Source organism: Thamnophis elegans, chromosome 1 (assembly GCF_009769535.1).
Source record: "Thamnophis elegans isolate rThaEle1 chromosome 1, rThaEle1.pri, whole genome shotgun sequence".
Lineage (NCBI taxonomy): Eukaryota > Metazoa > Chordata > Lepidosauria > Squamata > Colubridae > Thamnophis > Thamnophis elegans.
Window position 1 is genome coordinate 179,562,551 of NC_045541.1, and position 12,411 is coordinate 179,574,961.

The following is a 12,411-nucleotide window of genomic DNA, read 5'->3' on the forward strand; positions in this document are numbered from 1 at the left end:
AAGGAGGGGGGAACAGAGCTAGAATAAGTGCAGATGGAAAGGGGGGGGGGGGAGAAAAAGAAAGAGTGCCTCGGAGCATATGCAGAAGGCGGCCGAGAGGGAATAGGACATAGAGGGCAAAGTTTACAGTTCGGATTTAAGGGGCAGCCGCAGCTAGGGTGCCCAGCAATGGTCTAAAAAGCAGAGGTCTCCAAATTTGGCCACTGCTAAGGCTCGTGGGCTTCAACTCCCAGAATTCCACCAGCCAGCACGTTGGCAAGAAGGGAATGGAGTGTTCTGGAGAAGGGCGTGCTTTGACTGGCTGGCACAATAATCGGATCTTAAAAGTCAATTGGCCCTTCACTGTGCCACCTCTGCAAGTCTGTAATGACATCTGGAGCCCAGGATATCTGGAATCTGGGGTGGGAGGGGGGGAAGAGTTAGTGGCTATGGCAACCACCTCTCTATTGCTGGAAAGATTCTTGTTACCGTGGCAACGCCCCATGTGAAACTGATGCTGAAAGGGAGGGTACATCCTGATGGGTGCTGAGCCCCCCCCCCCCCAATTTGGACATCATCCTTATTCAGAACTATTCGGATTACAGGTCGTCCTTGACCTACGACCAGTGGTGGGATTCAACTGGTGTAACAACAGTTGCGGGGATAAACCGCCTGGGAAAGCCAAGGGAGATCATCAAAACCATAAAAAAAAGCAAAAGTTAGAATATGTTGGACATGTGATGCGACACCCAGGAACATACAGCATCCTTCACTTCATCCTCCAAGGAAAGATTGAAGTCAAACAAGATCCAGGCAGAAGAAGAACATCAGGGCTTCAAAATTTAAGGGACTGGTTTGGACAAAATTCAGCCTCACTTTTTCGTGTGGCTGTGGATAAAAATAGGATCGCCAACATGATCGCCAATGTCCGATGATGGATATGGGAGGAGGGGAAGGGGAGGAGGAGGAGGAGGAGGAGAAAGAAGCGATGGGGAACGAGGAAAAGAAGAAAAAGAAGGGAGGGGAGGAGGAGGAGCAAGGAGAGAAGAGGGAGGGGGAAGGAAAAGAAGAAAAAGAAGGGAGAGAAGAGGGAGGGGGAGTAGAAGAAGAAAGGGAGAAGAGGGAGGGGGAAAGAAAAGGGAGAGAAGAGGGAAAGAGGAGGAGAAGAAGAAGAAAGGAGGGAGGGGGAAGGAGGAGAAAAAGGAGAAAAAGGGGAGAGGAAGGAGGAGAAGAAAAAGGGAGGGAAGAGGTAGGAGGAGAATAAGAAAGGAGAGAAGAGGGAGGGGGAAAGAAAAGGGAGAGAAGAGGGAAGGAGGAGAAAAAGGAGGAGAGAGAGAAGTGGGAGAGGAGGAGGAGAAGAAAAAGAAGGGAGGGAAGAGGTAGGAGGAGAAGCAAGGAGATAAGAGGGAGGGGGAAGGAAAAGAAGAAGGGAGAGGAGGGAGGGGAGGAGAAGAAAGGATAGACGAGGGAGAGATGAAGGGGGAAAGAAGGGAGAGAAGGGAAAGAAGGAGAAGAAAGGACAGAAGAGGGATGGGGAAGGAGGAGAAAAAGGAGGAGGGAGAGAAGAGGGGGAAGGAGGAGGAGAAGAAAAAGAAGGGAGGGAAGAGATAGGAGGAGGAGAAGCAAGGAGAGAAGAGAGGTGGAAGGAGAAGGAGGAAGGGAATAAGAAGAAAAGAGGGAAGAAAAGGAAAAGAAGAAAAAGAAGGGAGGGAAGAGTTAGGAGGAGGAGGAGAAAAAGAAGGGAGGGAAGAGGGAAGGAAGAGGAGAAGAAGAATAAAAGAAACCAGAAGAAGAAGTAGTTGTTCTTACAACTTGGGTGGAGAAGAAGGATGTAAATTTTAATCCCATCGCTGGAGGTGAAAGTGTTTTGTTTTGTGACTAGGCTGGCCCAGTCTTCCTTAATGGGCACACAAAATCTGCGGGGAGGCTATTAAGAAAGACTGGGGGCAGCTTTCTGCCTCCAAAAACACGTTTCTCCATTTCTCCTTTGGGGAAATAGAATATTCTGCCTCTTTTAATATTTCCCCAAAATATTTCATTCCCTAGAAGTGGGGGGGGGGGCTTCCCACACCATCCCAGTATGGTTTTCCAAATCGCCCATTGGGAACACCACGTATTCCTGTGGTCAGCTGGAGCAGAAACGGATTTAACCGTGTAAAAATTGTATTCGGGAGCTCTGTCTTCTTTCTGGATCCAATCTTTCTGGCATCGTGTTTTTAAAAGATTCTGGCAGGTGCCAAGCTTATATGCCAACTGAGTTTGTCCCCGCACCACTTTCGGCATTTGCAACCGCCCGAATTCCCTCCATCAATTTTATTTCTCTGCAATATTCCCTTCCCTCCTCCTCCCGCCCTTCATTCTTAATTTTCCTTTATTTCTGTTTACATCAATTTCGCGGAGATTATTTAAAGGAAGGAACAGATAGCAAATAAATGCCAGAAGAAGAAGAAAAACTGCTTTGGGATAGCAAGTGCTATTTTAGCCGGGGTTTTATTGCTCGTTTAAATCACCGCCAATTGCCGAATATCTTTGAAACAATTGGATTTAATTTAAAACTTCCAAGGGACTTGTGCCTTTGTCATCCATTTGCAAGCTGAAACAATCGCGGGTAGCTCGTTTGTTTTCTTCCCAATTAGAAAGCGAGGTTGAGTGGAGAGAGGAACATAATTAAGGAACAAAACGAAATAATATGCAAGAGAAGCAATTGGGATGATCTTGAATAACAGCTTTTGCTAAGCAGAAGTGAGACGTTGGTTAAGTGGGTTTTGTTAAACAAATGTAAGCAAACTCCCTCTCTTCCCTCCCTTGATCTTACGACCTGCCATGCCCACGGTTGCTAAGTGAATCACTACAGTTGATCAGTTAGTGTGGTTGTTCAGTGAACCTGGTGGCTCAGTGGCCTAAGACGCTGAGCTTGTCGATCAGAAAGGTCGGCAGTTCGAATCCCTAGCGCCGTATAACAGAGTGAGATCCCCTTACCTGTCCCAGCTTCTGCCAAGCCGGCAGTTCGAAGGCACGTAAAAATGCAAGTAGAAAAATAGGAACCACCTTTGGTGGGAGGGTAACAGTGTTCCGTGCACTTTTCGGCATTGAGTCATGCCGGCCACATGACCACGGAGACGTCTTTGGACAGCGCTGGCTCTTTGGCTTTGAAAGGGAGAGGAGCACCGCCCCCTAAAGTTGGGAACGATTCACATTTATGTGCGAGAGGATATTTACCTTTACCTGAGTGAAGCTGAAAGTCTAGGGATTCTCCGTCATCCATGTCATGGTTGTCCCAAAGATGCTTTTTCAGGAGGCAACTGGACTTTCTTGCTTTTATTATTATTTTTATTAAAAGTTTAAAAAGGTTTTACAAATATTTACCTCCCCTCCCGCACCCGGACCCACCTCCCCCCCAACCTCCCAGAGCAAATACAGGGTATAAATCTTTAACAACCATATTCTAAAATAAACTAACAGACTTTAGCATCATCCCTCACTTGTACTTTAACTTGCCTTTTGTTAAACTAACTCTAAACAACTTATATCATTCCTTGCTCATTCAGTCATAAGCTATCTGGAGTTTCTTAGTCCCATATTTATTTTGAATATAATCAATCCATCTTCTCCAGTCCAGCTTCTATTTCTTGTCTGAGTGGTCCTTGAGATATGCTGATATTTTAGCCATCCTGTTTGAGCGGGGGGGGGGGGGGGGGGGGGGGGGGGGGGCTGGACTGAGCCGAGCCAAGGTGGCGCAGTGGTTAAATGCAGCACTGCAAGCTACTGCTAGATCAGCAGGTCAGCGGTTCAAATCTCACCGGCTCAGGGTTGACTCAGCCTTCCATCCTTCCGAGGTGGGTAAAATGAGGACCCAGATTGTTGGGGGCAATATGCTGACACTCTGTAAACCGCTTAGAGAGGCCTGAAAGGCCTATGAAGCGGTATATAAGTCTACTGCTATCTCTGCTAAGTTTGTTACTTTTAATGTCCATTCTTGAATAGTAGGCAAATCTTCCTTCTTCCAGTATTGCGCCACCAACAGTCTTGCTGTTGTTGTTAGGTTCAGAATCAAATTAGTCTCTATAACAGTACAATCAGTAGTTATACCTAACAAGAATAACTGAGGGGTAAACTTTATCCTCTTTTTAAAAATATTTTGCATAATCCACCATATTTTTATCCAAAATGCTTTGACCTTTTTACAAGTCCACCATATATGATAATACGTAGCATCAGCACAATCACATCTCCAGCATTTAGGTTGTAGGTTCGGATACAGACAAGCCAATTTTTGGGGAACTAAATGCCATCTATAAAACATCTTGTAGAAATTCTCCCTCAGATTTGGGGCTTGCGTAAATTTTACATTTCTTACCCATATCTTTTCCCATGTATCCATCATTATTGGTTTTTCAAAATTTTGTGCCCACTTTATCATACAGTCTTGAACTAATTCTGTTTCAAAATCTATTTCTATCAATATATTATATAACCATTTTATATGCATTTGACTTTGATCCCTAATTTGTTTTACTAGATTGTCCTCATTTTGCATAATACCAATTTTCTGGTCTTTTTTCCATCTGGCCTGTAGCTGTCCATACTGAAACTATGTTTGGGTTACCTTTTCCTCTTTTAATACATTCAGAGGTTTTAGCTGTAATACACCTCTTTCTATAGTAAGAAGCTGTCTGTATGTGATTACATCCTGTTTTTGTGCTATGCTTATATTCTCTATTGCATGTCTGGGAATTGCCCACATAGGTATCTTATCATTTAATTTATGTTCATATTTTTTCCAGACACGCAATAGGGCATTCCTTAAAATATGACTCTTGAAAGTCTTATCCACCTTCTTGTCTTATATCAAATAAGCATGCCAACCGTATACCAAATCATGCCCTTCGATGTTCAGTATTCTATCCTCTGTTGAGTTGATCCAATCACTAATTATTGATAAAACTACTGCTTCGTAATATAATTTTAAATTTGGCATTTTCAAGCCTCCTCTCTCACGTACATCTTGCATTATTTTAAGATTTATTATCGGTTTCTTTCCTGCCCAGACAAATGTATTAATACCCTTCTGCCATTCAAGCAAATTTGCATCTTTTTAAAGTATTGGTATCATTTTAAAAAGAAATAAAAACTTGGGCAGAACATTCATTTTTACTGCTGCTCTCCTTCCCAACAAAGACAATTGTAGTTTTTCCCAATTTTTCATCTCTACCTGTATTCTGTGCCATAATGGTTCATAATTGTACTTATATAATTTTCCATTTGAAGTTGTAATATAAACTCCTAGATATTTAACCTTTTTTAACTATCTCGCATCCTGTTATTCTTTCTAATTCTTTTCTTTGGCTAGTGTTCATATTTTTAACTAACATCTTTGTTTTCCCTAGATTTATTTTACACCCAGATACTTGACCATATTGATTAATCATATTCATTAAGGCCTTAGTAGATTTCCCTGGTTGGGTTAAAGTTACAACCAAGTCGTCCGCAAATGCTCATAATCTGTATTCGTGATGCCTAATCTTAATTCCCTATAAATCATCTGACCCCCGTATTTTATTCAGCAATAACTCCAGGGTTAAAATAAATAGCAAAAGTGATAGGGGGCAACCCTGTCTTGTACCTTTTTCAATTTTAAAAGATTCTGTTAAGCTTCCATTAACTATAATTTGTGCTGTTTGTTCCTGGTATATTGCCTTGATAGATTGTATAAAATACTCTGCAATTTGCATCTTTTGCATTATTTTCATTAGAAATTGCCAATTCACTCAATCAAATGCTTTCTCCGCATCCAGAAATATAAGCGCTGCGGGGACTTGGTTATTCTTTCCCAGATACTCCTATATATTAACAAATTGTCTTACATTACTTCTCATTTGTCTCCCTTGTATGAAACCAGTTTGATCATTGTGAATCAGTTGCTGTGTAGCTAACATCAACCTGTTTGCTAATATTTTGGCAAAAATTTTGTAATCTGTGTTGAGTAATGATATAGGCCTATAATTTTTTGGCTGGCTAAGATCTTGATCTTATTTGGGAATCAAGGATATAAAAGCTGTTCTCCAAGATGGAGGTACCTTTCCTTCCATTTGGATTCTGTTAAATAATTCCTTAAGAGGTTCTACCATTTCTAATTGTAAATTTTTATAGTAAACCGTTGTCAAGCCATCTGTGCCAGGTGCTTTCCCAGCTTTCAACTGTTTAATTACTTGGAAGATTTCCTCCGAAGTTATTGGTTGGTTCAATCTCTCCCTTTGCTCATCTTTAACTATAGTATTTTTTCTTTGTCCAAGTATCTATCTATATCTAAACCTTGTATTTTATCACCCGTGTACAGTCCTGTGTAAAATTCTAAGAAGGCCTTTTGGATCATATCCTGTTGATGAACCTCTTTGCCTTTATAGTATATTTTTTGTATAGTACGAGATTTTTGTTTCTTCCTCGTCATATATGCTAATCATCTGCCTGGTTTGTTTGCATTGCAAAAAGTATTATGTTTAGCATATAACAAATTAGTAGCCACCTTATCTGACATCAACATATTAAATTGCACTCGTAATAGAGTAATTGCCTCTTTTGTCTTCTTGTCACCTGGGTTGGATATTAACTCCTGCTCTTTCTTCTTTATCTCTTCCTCTAGTTCCTTTCTTTTCCCCCCTGTCTACGTCTATGTAACTTATTTAAATTTATTAGGACTCCTCTCATATACGCTTTGCTTGCATCCCAAACCATTTCCATAGATGTACCCGTGTTCAGATTAAAAACAAAATATTCTCTCAGCAATTTTTTTACATTCATTGACATTTTTCTCATATCTAAATAAATTTTCATTTAACCTCCAACACTTTCTAGATTCCTTCCCATATTCCAATTCCATCCAGACCGGGTTATGATCTGTTAAGGCTCTGGAACATATCTTCGTCTTCTTTACCTTAGAAAGCAAATAATTGATTGTTAATATAAAGTCAATCCTAGAAAAAGATTGATGTCTATCAGAAAAGAATGTAAAGTCCTGTTCTTTAGCATTCCTTTCTCGCCAAATATCTCTTAGCTCCACATCATCCATCATATCGAAGAAAGACTTAGGTAATTTCGCTCGTGTTTGGATATTTTGCAAAACACCCTTCTTATCTTTCTTGGTATCCAAAACTCCATTCCAGTCACCCATTAATATGTAGGATCTATAGTCCCATTGTATTAACTTGGTATGGAGCATCTTGTAGAATTTGACTTGTTGTTGATTAGGGGCATATACTCCCATTAAGAGTATCTTTTTCCCTTCTAATAATAGTTCTATTGCAATACATCTTCCTTGAGAGTCTGCTTCAATTAGTTCAACCTTCATGTCCTTTCTTAGGTATATAACTATACCATTTTTCTTTTCCGAGGCGGAGGCCACAAAATGTTGTCCAAGTCTTGCATTCATTAAATATTTCTGGTCATTTGTTCTAATATGTGTTTCTTGCAGGCAAATTACATCATTTTTGAATTGTTTCAAATAGTGGTTTATTTTTTTTTCCTTTTCTGTGGTGAATTTAAGCCATTGACATTCCAAGTTAAAAATTTAATTTTCATCTTTAGCTCCCTGAAGCTTTTAAAGAGCCACCTGGAAATCCTGTAATTTGATTTTGGGCCTGGCTTCTCCCACCACTTCTGAGCTAATATTTATGGCTTCTTGAGCCGTTGTCTGGGCTTATTGCTGGGCTTGTTGCATCTTAAGTTCTTGTTCCTTACGTCTGGTAGTCGCTCGGGTTTGTCTTTGCTCCTTGGTTCCTTCTAACTCCGCCAGAAGATTCAGAACTTGGGCCACCTACAATGATCCTTGGGTATCTTGCTGTCTGGCGTCTCCTGCTTGCTCCCTTTCTCTAGATCCTGGAGATGAGGGATGACCAGCCTTTAGTACGTTGCTGTAAAAATCTCTGGCCTTCCAAACTGAGTTAAGATGGTGTCTTTGTCCCAGGTAATTGACCACTAATCCGGCTGGAGCTTCCCATCTGTAGCAGTTTTTGAGTTCGTCCACTAGGAATGCATAGTCTTTTCTGCATGTCAGCATTTTGGGTGGGATTTCCTTCAAAACTATCACCTCCTGTCCCGCAATCTGCAACTTGGTTTTATAGGACTCTTGTAGTATCAGGTTCCTCATATTCCTTGTGGCAAAGTAGACTACAATGTCTCTTGGGAGTTGTTTCTGTCTGGCCATGCATGAGTTGACGTGGTATATTTTGTCTATTTGTCAATCATAGTCCCTTCTTGGTTGGCTTACTAATTGATCACAGGCTTCTGAAAGAATCTCCTTCAGGTTTTCTTGATTATTCTCTTTAAGGCCTCTTATTCTCAGAGCAAGTTCCATCTGCCTATATTGCAACATTGTGATTTCAGTTTCTGCATCGTGAACCTTGTTTTGGACTTCCTCCATTTTATTTGCTAAATTAACATTAGACTCGTTAACTTCTTCCACTTTATCATCCAATAAAGATACGTAGCCAGACAAGCCTTGAAAGGCTTCCACAATATCTTCTCTGATCTCTTGATTACGAGTCTGAATTAACTCTTTAATCTCCAAAATCTCCTCCGAGACCTCCTTGAAAGCAGCAGAAACCTTTTCCTGTATTTTAAGTTCTAAAGCAGCTGCATGGTCTTTTAGAGCATCATTTAAAACTCTTTGCAGCACCTCTTGGGTTAAGGCTTCTCTAGCAGGAGGAGGGGGGTGTAGTAAGGACTGTAATTTATTTGTCGGGCTGGAGAGCTCCCAGCACTCTTCGAGGCCATTGTTGTTTTAACTTGTTTTGAAGCCATTTCTAACCTTCAGTTAAGCTTATCTTCCACCAAATTATTAAGTCCAAACAAGCCGCTTATTCCAATTATTACTCTTGTAGCTTGCTAATAAATCAATGCTGTTTTAAGTGATTTTAAGCTCAGTATGAGTTTATTAAATTACGATTTGGCCCTGCCTTCAAGACTCCGTGCCATTTTATCTTCTGTCTCATTAGTTTTAATAGAAGGAATTTCTAGAAAATGGAGTTAAAGTTTACATATACCTTCAGTTGTAAATTCTCCGGTATCTGCTCTGCCTGCTTTTTGCTCAGATGTAAATCAAACGTTGAGCAGGGATGATCATGAGCCTTAGTTTCTGCGGAAAAGCAGAATGAGTCCCGGGCACGGAGTTTGCCGAGTTGCAGGGGGGCTCACACCTTCCATACCACAGAATTATCTCCTGGGGGGGGGTGTTAATGGAGCTTTCCCCAAGCAGCTCTCCCCTTTCCTCTTCACCCGAGGAAAGGGTTATCAATCTGTCAGAGGGCTGATATACGCTGTCCCAACAGTGTAATGCTGGAGCTACTTAAAAGATCAGCTCTTCAGGCTACACAAGCACCGGAAGTCCCCTTGCTTGCTTTTACTTTTGAAGACATTTCGCTTCTCACCCAAGAAGCTTCTTCAGCTCTACTGAAGCATGACTGGAGCACCACTCAGGTGACCTGAGGACACAGACAAAGCTGTAAGTGGCCTCAACAACCCTCTAGGACGGATGTCAAAATACAAGGCCCAGGGGCCGGATCTGGCCCACAGGGTGCTTATATCTGGCCTGAGGGGCTGCCCTGGAAATAGGGAAGGACTGGCCCATTGTGCCTCTGCCAGCAAAAGTGGATGTCGCGAGGATCATGCGTGCTCCTTCCATGCTCCATTTTCATGGCAGAGGGCTGCAGGAGGCCATCCCAGCTGAAAGTGGAGCTCGGGCTGCAGGAAGCCGTCCCAGCTGAAAATGGAGCTCGGGCTGCAGGAGGCCATCCCAGCTGAAAACGGAGCTCGGGTTGCAGGAGGCCGTCCCAGCTGAAAATGGAGCTCGGGCTGCAGGAGGCCGTCTCAGCTGAAAATGGAGCTCGGGCTGCAGGAGGCCGTCCCAGCTGAAAACGGAGCTCGGGCTGCAGGAGGCCGTCCCAGCTGAAAACGGAGCTCGGGCTGCAGGAGGCCATCCCAGCTGAAAACGGAGCTCGGGTTGCAGGAGGCCGTCCCAGCTGAAAACGGAGCCCGGGAGTCCGTTTTGGCTGGCAGAGCACTCAGGCCACCACAGGTCCCCCCCAGTACACAAGTGATGTCATGCTTGCCATGCCCTCTGGCCATGCCTCCCCCCCAGTCCCCCGGAGGTCAAACACAACCCTGATGTGGCCCTCAAGGAAATCACATTTGACACCCCTACTCTAAAGAAAGTCCAGATACTCCATCTTTAAACCTGGGGGGTGAAATTTTACACCCCTCAGAGAGGGCTGGATGTTCTCCTGGATCCACAGCAGACACTAGAACATCATTCGTCGGCTGTGACCAGGGGAGCTTTTGCCCAGGTTCGCCTGGTGCACCAGTTGCGGCCCTATCTGGACCGGGAGGCACTCCAAATGGTCACTCACGCCCTCGTCACCTCAAGACTTGACTACTGTAACGCGCTCTACATGGGGCTGCCCCTGAAAAGTGTTCAGAGACTACAGTTGGTCCAGAATGCAGCCGCGCAAGTTATACTGGGTGTACCAAGGTACACCCATGTGACACCTATCCTCCGCGAGCTGCAATGGCTCCCAATTGGTCTCTGAACGCGCTTCAAGGTGCTGGTTATTACCTTTAAAGCCCTACATGGCCTAGGACCTGGATATCTCCGTGACCGCCTCCTACCACATACCTCCCAGCATCTGATAAGATCTCACAGGGTGGGCCTTCTCCGGGTGCCGTCGACTACACAATGTCGACTGGCGGCCCCTTGGGGGAGAGCCTTCTAAGTAGCTGCCCTGGCCCTATGGAACGATCTACCCTCTGAGATCCGGACCCTCCCCACTCTCTCGGCCTTCCGAAAGTCTACTAAGACCTGGCTGTTCCGGCAGGCCTGGGGCTGTTGATCCTCGGTTGAGTTCCAGCCACATTAAGAACTAAGTATATGTTGTGTTCTTTTAACCTCTTTGTTTTTGTATTTTAAATTTTCTAGTATTTTTAACTGTTTTTATGTGAGCCGCCCAGAGTCCTTCGGGATTGGGCGGCATACAAATCCATTAAAATTCAAATTCAAATAAAGGGATGCCAATGACCAGCTGTCTGCAAGGAGTATCAATCCTGCCATTCCCCAGCATCCCGTCAGAGCTGAAGAAGCTTCTTGGAGGAGAAGTGAAAGGTCTTCAAAAGAAAAAAAAAAACAGTCTAGTTGCCTCTTGGAAAAGCAGCTTTAGAAGTCCCTGAAAGGGCTGATCATTGCCCATTCACACCTACCACTCCCAGCCCCAACTCCCCCCTCCCTCGGTTTCTCCCTCCCGTTTCCAGATGATGGAATCGTGGAGTTGGAAGAGGACCTTGGAGGTCCTGTTCTCCTCTTCAGGTCCATCCTCCTCCACCTGTTGCTCAAGAATGTTGGGATCTTTCGAACTCATCCTCTCTCCTCAAATGTTTGTTTGCATTCGCTTTGTGTTATCCCTTCCCCCTTTCCTTTTCCTTTCCTTTCCTTTTTCTTTTCCCTTCCCTTCTTCATCTATTTACTCCCTTCCCCTTCCCTTCCCTTCCTCTTTCTTGTCTATTTACTCCCTTCCCTTCATCATCTATTTGCTTCCTTTCTCTTCCCTTCCACTTCCTCTTTCTTATCTACTTCCTTCCTTCCTTTCCATTTCCTCATTTATTCACTTCCTTCCCTTCCCCTTCCTCGTCTATTTACTTCCTTTCCTTCCCCTTCCTGTTTCTTATCTATTTACTTCCTTCCCTTCGCTTTCCCTTCCTTGTCTATTTACTTCCTTCCCTTCTTCTTTCTTATCTGTTTACTTCCTTCTTTTCCCCTTCATCATCTATTTGCTCCCTTCCCTTCATCTATTTACTTCCTTTCCCTTCCCTTCCTCTTTATTTACTTCCTTCGCTTCATCATCTATTTATTTCCCTCCCTTCCCTTCATCATCTATTCACTTCCTTCCCTTCCCCTTCCTTGTCTATTTACTTCCTTCCCTTCCCTTCATCATCTATTTGCTTCCTTCCCTTCCATTCCTCTTTATCTATTTACTTCCTTCCCTTCATCATCTATTTGTTTCCTTCCCTTCATTATCTATTTATTTCCTTCCCTTCCTCTTTCTTATCCATTTACTTCCTTCTTTTCCCCTTCATCTATTTGCTTTCTTTCCCTTCCCCTCCACTTCCTCTTTCTTATCTATTTTCTTCCTTCCCTTCCCCTTCCTTGTCTATTTCCTTCCTTCCCTTCCTCTTTATCTATTTACTTCCTTCTCTTCCCTTCCTCTTTATCTATTTACTTCCCTTCCCTTCATCACCTATTTGGTTCCTTCCCTTCCTCTTTCTTATCCATTTACTTCCTTCTTTTCCCCTTCATCATCTATTTAATTCCTTTCCCTTCCCTTCCTCTTATTTACTTCCTTTCCCTTCCCATTCTGCAGTTGTTAAGTGAATTATTGCATTTGTTAAGTT